General features: G+C 33.9%; 1 protein-coding gene across 2 annotated transcripts in view; it reads right to left on the bottom strand.

The window, feature by feature from the left end:
- Nucleotides 1-6,055, bottom strand: part of LOC136032558 (putative inorganic phosphate cotransporter) — a 59,368-nt gene extending 53,313 nt beyond the window's left edge. Inside the window, exon 1 of one of the 2 annotated variants that reach the window (XM_065712829.1) lies at nucleotides 5,873-6,055. The gene's annotated coding sequence lies outside the window, so the exon portion shown is untranslated. Of the gene's footprint in view, nucleotides 1-5,783 lie in introns of both variants that reach the window. The other variant, XM_065712833.1, reaches the window with a different exon arrangement.
- Nucleotides 6,056-7,760: the final 1,705 nt, after the last annotated feature.

The following is a 7,760-nucleotide window of genomic DNA, read 5'->3' as shown; positions in this document are numbered from 1 at the left end:
TAAATTAGACTTACATTAAAAAAAGCGACATCAAAACTTAAAATGAACAGAAATTACTCCTTATATGAAAGGGTCTTTTCCTCCTCAACCCCCCACTCTTTACGCTAAAGTTTTTTACTGTTTTAAAAAGTAAAGTTAAGAGCAAGAGTCAAACTTTTATTGTAAAGAGCGAGGCGTTGAGGAGGAAAAGACCCTTTCATATACAGAGTAATTTCTGTTCATTCTAAGTTTTAATTTCACTTTTTTAATGTAAGTTTAATTTAATTTAATTTAGTTTTAATGTCGCTCCTTACTTTCATTTAAAAAAACAAACTTGTTTTTCATTTAATTTCTGGACGTTTTTGAATTTATACATGTTTTGATCTTGCCTCTACGCGCAAAAATAATTAAAACTAAATTTGTATATTAATTTTTTTTTTACTAAATGGTTTTCTCATAGTTTTAATCAGAAGATATTGAGAAAAAAGGAGCGAGGGAAGAAGCCTAGTTGTCCCCCAATTTTCTGATTACTTAAAAAGGCAACTAGAACTTTTAGTTTTTTACGAACGTTTTCACTAGAAAAAAATATACGTAACTTACGTAACGAACTTCTATATTCGTTTGTTTTTATTACGTATTTGAGGGGGTTCACCCCTCGTCGATGCCTCACTCTTTACACTAAAGCTTAAATTTTGTCCCAATTCCTTAAAAATGACCCCTGGATCACAAAGGCCGTAGAATAAATAGTTGAAATCACTTAACATACTTTAGCGTAAAGAGCGAGGTATTACCTCTCATATGCGTAATAATTACCCCTCATATGCGTCATAATTTCTGCTCGTTTTAAGTTTTATGCTGCTCCTCACTTTCAGTAGAAAAAAACTATTCATATTTATTTTTCATTGTTTTTTTTAATAATGCTAGAAAATCCTGCGCCCTCTTTATTGAAAGTCTCTTCCCCCATGACAAGTTCCTCCATGGAAATATCCACCCAAGTGACCCCCTCAACTCCCCTCCCAAACCAAAAATATCCCCATGAAAACGTATTTACACTTCCCATTAACCATTACTATATGTAGACACAGGTCAAAGTTTGTAAGTTGCAGCCCCTCCCATTACTAAAAACTAAATTACTAAAAATACTTTAGCGTAAAGAGCGGAGTATTAGGAGGAGGTAAGCCAAGCATATGCGCAATAATTGCTATTCGTTTTAAGTTGTAATGCTTCTCCTTACTCTCAGTTGAAAAAACCTTTCTCATATTTATTTTTTCATTCTTTTAAATAATGCTAGAATATCCTGCGCTCCCTTCATGAAAATTTTCTTCCCCCATGACAAATTCCTCCAAGGAAAGTTCCCCCAGCATATCCCCCTCTTCTCAACCCCCCACAACCTAAAAATCCCCCTGAAAACGTATGTACACTTCCAAGTAACTATTACTATATTTAAGCACTGGTCAAAGCTTGTAACTTGTAGCCCCTTCCACGGGGACTGCGAGGGAGTAAGTCGTTCAAAAAAACATATTTATTAGGTTTTTCGACTATGGTGAATAAAATGGCTATCTCATAATTTTTATTCGGTGACTGTGGGGCAAAAATGAGCGTGGGAGGGGGCCTAGTTGCCCTCCAACTTTTTCAGTGAATTAAAAGGGCACTATAACTTTTAATTTCCGTTAAAATGAGCCCGATACGATCACCCCTGGGAAATAAACACGCATCCGTGATTTGTCTTCTGGCAAAAAATGTGAAATTCCACATTTTTGTAGATAGGAGCTTGAAACTTCTACAAAAAGGTTCTCTGATACGCTGAATCTGATGGTGTGACTCGTTAAGATTGTATGACTTTTAAGGGGTGTTTCGAAGACTAATCTTGATGACACTTATACATTTAAAGCCAGCATTTAAATGCGATTTTTTTTTATGTAGCTATTGGTATCAAAATTCCATTTTTTAGAGTATCGGTTACAATTGAGCCGGGTCGCTCCTTACTACAGTTCGTTACCACGAACTGTTTGATTAGAGCTTGCTACTACGAACTGTTCCCATTTAATCATTTCAAAATTTTATGATGCTAAAGGAATTCAATCCCAGTTATTTTATAGCTCTTAATTTAACATAAGAAGCTAGTACTCTGGTTTTCTACCGCTAATAAACTTGATTTAGACACTCACCTTCATAAGACATGCTATATAAGGAAGAAGGAAGTGGGAAATAAAGACCGAAGCAAGAAGATCGTTACCCACATTTTTAACTAACTTAAACATGTTTATTTATCAGAAGGACGGGTTTTATTCATAGTTTCGGTTATGTACTTATAATTATTGTATCAAGGCAAGAGACATTTGATTTTCCTAAATAGTTTCTGCAAGAAAACTAGCCATATCTTAAAACACCTATAAGGATCTAGTATTAAAAAAAGAATATTTTCTGGAGCTGCCTTAGATCCTCTTGCAAGAAAAAATAGTAGTACATAAAAAGCTGTAACTCAAAAGTAAATATTTATTTTAGACGGGCAAAGATATTCACTATAGACAGCATTTACGCGAGAGAACGGCAATGCTTCTAACATCAAACTGTTCGTGGTAACTAACTGTAGAAAGGAGCGATCAAGCTCAATAGTGACCGAAACTTTAAAAAGCCGAATTTTGATACCAATAGTCACATCAAAGGAATTGTATTTTAACACTGATTTTAAATATATAAGTTTCATCAAGTTTAGTCTTACCCATCAAAAGCTAAGAGAAAATTTGACTTATTTTAGAAAATAGGAAAAGCATCCCCTAAAAGTCATAGAATCTTAACGAAAATCTCACCATCAGATTGAGCGTGTTAGAAAACCTTTCAGTAGAAGTTTTAAGCTCCTATCTGAAAAAAATATTGAATTTTGTATTTTTTGAAAGAAGACAGATCGTGGAGGCGTGTTTATTTGTTTTTTTTTTTTTTTTTTTCCCAGGAGTGATCGTATCGACCAAGTGGTCCTAGAATGTCTCATGAGGGCTAATTCTAACGGAAATTATAACTTCTAGTGCCTTTTTAAGTGACCAAAAAAGTTGGAGGGCACGTAAGCCCCCTACCACGCACATTTTTCCCCGAAGTCACCGGATCAAAATTTTGAGATATCGATTCTGCTCAGCATAGTCGAAAACATAATAAATATTTCTTTGCGGATGAATTAATCCCCCACATTCCCCGGGGGAAGGGGTACAAGTTGAAAACTTTGACCATTGTTTATTAAAATAGTGGTTATTATGAAGTGTACAGACGTTTTCAGGGGGACTTTTTCTCTTCGGGTTTGGGGTTGGTCAGGGGGATGGGCTTACGTGGGAGGATCTTTCCATGGAGGAAATTATCATGAGGGAAGAGAATTTCCATGAAGGGGGCGCAGGATTTTCAAGCATTATTTAAAAAAAGCAAGAGAAAATAATAATTTGTTTTCAACTGGAAGTAATGAGCAGCATTAAAACTTAAAACGAACATAAAATATTACGTATATAAGGGGGTTCATCGCCTCCACCATACCTCACTCTTTCGCTAAAGCATTTTTAGTAATTTCAACTGTCTTTGTAATTCAGGGGTCATTCTTAAGGATTTGGAACAATATTCAAGCTTTAGTGTAAAGAGCGATGTATTGAAGAGGGGGCAAACCCCCTCATATATGTTCGTATATGAGGGGGTTCGTGAGGTATAGTGAGGGTTCGTATTAGTAAATGTACCTCATAGAAGCTCGCTACGCAAATTAATTCGAAAGGTACGTATGTTTATTACTAACAAAAACTTTTGTAAAAAAATTAGTTGCATTTTTAACTAATCAAAATTTGGAGCGCAACTAGGCCTCCTCTCCCACCCCTTTTTTTTATCAAAATCGCCCGATCAAAACTATGAGAAGGCTATTCAGCCAAAAAAAAAAACTCATCTGGAAATTTTGTTTAATTATTCATGCGTGGTGAGCCAAAATCAATCAAACCATCAGATTGAGCGTGTTAGAAAACCTTTCAGTAGAAGTTTTAAGCTCCTATCTAAAAAAATATTGAATTTTGTATTTTTTTGAAAGAAGACAGGTCATGGAGGCGTGTTTATTTGTTGTTTTTTTTTCCAGGAGTGATCGTATCGACCAAGTGGTCCTAGAATGTGGTCAAAACATGCATTAACTCAAAAACTTTCTAAATTGAATAAAAAAAACAAGTTTTTTTAACCGCAAGTAAGGAGTGACATTAAAAGTTAAAACGAGCAGGAATTGTTTTGTTTATGAAAGGGGCTGTCCCCTCCTCAACTTCTCACTCTTTACGATTAAGTTTTTGTTATTGTTTCAAAAAGTGGAGACGCGACGAAGAGCCAAACTTTAGCTTAAAGTGCGGGGCGTTGAGGAGGGGACAACCTCTTTCATATACGAAATAATTTTTGTTCGTTTTAAATTTTAATTTCGCTCCTTACTTGTCATTTAAAAAACTCATTTTTTTTAAATTTAATTTCAGAATGTTTTTTTTTTGCATGTTTTGATTTTGGATGGTTCTCCGAATCCGAAACTGGTTCTCCGAATCCCCGTGTAAAGTGACGTTCGAAAACATAAAAAAAGCAAAAATTAAGGAAATGAAAGGGCGTAACTTTTATTTTCCTTTTGAACTTATATTAGAGAGCAAAAAGAACTTCTTATGACGTTGTTTTTATTTTTGGGGGTTAAAATTAAGGGGAGCAGTTGTTGCATCCCTCCTCACCCCAGCTCTAGTCCCTCGTTCTTGTTCAAATATTAAGTTTACTGGTTTTGTCCGCTTGTATATTCAACTGCATAATGTAGATAAATACTATTTTTGGGGTTGGAAGAATCGGGGTATCCTATCACTATAGCTAGTCCTATTCGAAATAGGGTTCAATTGTCATGGTAGCGATGACTTTACTTTGAGAGAATGTACAAATGGGTGGTCTACTCTTTTGTCATTAGTGTTTCATTCCAAGGAGGGAATCACTCTGTGTACAATTTCCCAAACAATAGGCTCTTTGTGAATCAAAATCATGTTTCGTGATAAAAAAAAGAAAAAAAAATCAGTTTGACTTTAAAAATTAGTATATATGCAAGTTATATAATCAATGAAATTGGGGATATAAGACAAGAACAGGGATAAATGTCTCTTGAAATCACCTAACCATAGTGAAACAATAAGCCATTAACCCCCGTAGTTATCTTTGTTTCACCCCTCACTGAAAGAAAGATCCAAGCTGGGTGACCGCTTTTGTCTATTCTAAGCTTAGGGAAGCACTGAACGAGACACGCCAGTCAAACAAGAAAAAAAGCAAGAGGAAAATTTTTAGTCAGCAAAATAAATTCTCTTGGTTTTTGGTTCTTTTTTCTTGCTTACCTTATATCTAGCCAATGTAAATTCTAATTTATTCAAAGGATAAATACTTAATTGGTATATTCTTGTAAGCCATTTACATCATCAGATTATTTCGGAGTCATTACATCGGAGTCCTTAACGCGCCTCAAAATCTATGAAATCACGAATAAATAAAAATAATTGATTCGCAATAACTTAGTAAGGGCATATATAAAAAGATGGCGACCATATATTCTTTTTTGACAACCATATATAATTATAGCTTTCAAATAAAATATATTTCTATTTAAAACCTCCACTCTCCCACACATCCACCTAAAATAAGTTTTTATGACCCAATGTTAAACTTTGATTATTGCGCTCATATCCAAAATTTAATTTTTCGACACAGTTTCGAGAAACACAGAGTCGAATTAATCCTATGAAAAGGACTGAGTTTTAGTTTACTTCTGAATATATATAAATAAACATTCTTACCTAATTGAACACAGTATATCCTATAAGAAGAATAGCCTAGAAAATCTCTTTGTGTAGAATATTTGGAATTTGTAGATGCAGGCTCTTACCTAATAGAACAGAGAATATCCTATAAAATGAGAAGGTGAACTCCTATGATGCGCGCACTTGTGTGAGGCAGACGGACGAATGTGAGCTGGTTAAAAATTTTATAGCTGTATATCTGGTCGTTGTAATCGAAAATCACTGACATTTAAATATTTGACATGAATCACGAACTAAGAATAAAACATAATTACCATGGGATTGGATAAATATTTTAATCAGGAGTTTTCAAGTGTGTTCAATTAAAGCTTTCTTGGGTTGATTAAACAGGTCATTGAACTCATTAAGATACGGAAATACATTCGGATAGCAAAACCACTGCTTAGGGGATACTATCAGGTAGCTACTACGAGATTCAAATTACAATAATTATCGGTTTCCTGTGTTAATATTTATTTTCTTTTTCTGTTTTCAAGAGGAGAAATAACTCCCTAGCAGCTACCCACAATGCAGAATAAATACTGGATAATTATGCAAACGAAGCGCTAAAAAGCTGTTATACATTTGAACCTAAGGTGGGGGGGGGGTTAACATCCTGGAGGATACGTAACGTTAAATTAGAATAGCACATAGGCATACTGGACAAAATTTATCAGAGCTATCCCAAAGATGAGAACAATAACTCCTAGGACGTGCGCACTTGTGTCAAGTAGATGGATAAATGTGAACTACTTAAAAATCTTATAGTTGTATATATGTTCGATGTAATTAAAAATAACTGACATTTAAATATTTGACATCAATCACTGGGTGTTTATTTGTTGTTTTCTTCCAGAGACGATCGTAGCAAAACAATGGTCCAAGAACATCGAGAGAGGGCTTATTTGAACGAATACTATAATTTCTAGTGCCCATTTCAAGGGACCTAAAAGATTGGAGGATGACCATCCCCCTCTCACGCTCTTTTTTTGCAATTCGTCCGATCAAATTTTGTTGATAGCCATTCTGTTCAGTATAGTTAAAAAATCCAAACACCATACTTTTGGAAATATCATGAAATTACTGTCTAAAAATGCTCATTTTCAGTATTTTATAAAAAAAGAAAACACACCAGAAATTTCATTACGTCCAACATGAAAATAGGATAAGTCCATTTGTCAAGGTGGTAAGAACTATCTTTCATATATATTGGGTGTATTTGGGCTTTTTGAAACTTTTATTAAATGAATTTGAAAGGGGAGTGAGGATTACTTGTCTCTCAGTAAAACTGTAAAATAAACGCAACAAGTAATAAAATTGACCAAGTTCATCTGAAACCACGAATGTTTCCTTAGTAACTTCCATTGTCTCAATAAAAAAAAAGTTTACTCTGGGCTTCCCAAAATTAAACTGAAATACAGTCTCACAGTGATTTTTGGCACTGAGGGCTGTGTCCTTTATCTTTTTTTTCAATTTGGTTTTTGTTAGAGTAAACCAAAGTAGGTCAAACCTTTCACATTAAACAAGTTCTATAGAAATACCTGTTTGGACAAAGTAAACTTTAGATTCCAGTTTTTACTTCGATAATGTTTCTTTGCATTTCTATGGTTATTTTACAATAAATTTTAACAGCCATTAAGAATTTCTTAAGAGGAACAAATCCTTCTCGGTTCTCATTTTAGTCAAGATATTAATATAATAATAAAGGCAATAAGATTTGTTGCAAAAAAACTGTTTTTTGATTTTTTTTTCTCATAAAAAATTTTTCTTTTGTTATTTCATAACATCATATTATATATTTCATCATATTAGGTATGAACCAAACGATTTTAGAAGCTCTTAAATTTGAGTCTTCATCTAACATATCAAATGACTGAATTGTAATTGAAAACATATCTTTCATTTTGTGAAACATGCTTTTAAGCCTACTAGAGGGTTTCTAAATTATTTTTGGCTTGTATTATTATTATTGCA

This window comes from Artemia franciscana, chromosome 1 (assembly GCF_032884065.1).
Source record: "Artemia franciscana chromosome 1, ASM3288406v1, whole genome shotgun sequence".
NCBI lineage: Eukaryota > Metazoa > Arthropoda > Branchiopoda > Anostraca > Artemiidae > Artemia > Artemia franciscana.
The sequence above is the reverse complement of the archived record's forward strand: the minus strand, read 5'-3'. Positions and strand labels throughout refer to the sequence as shown.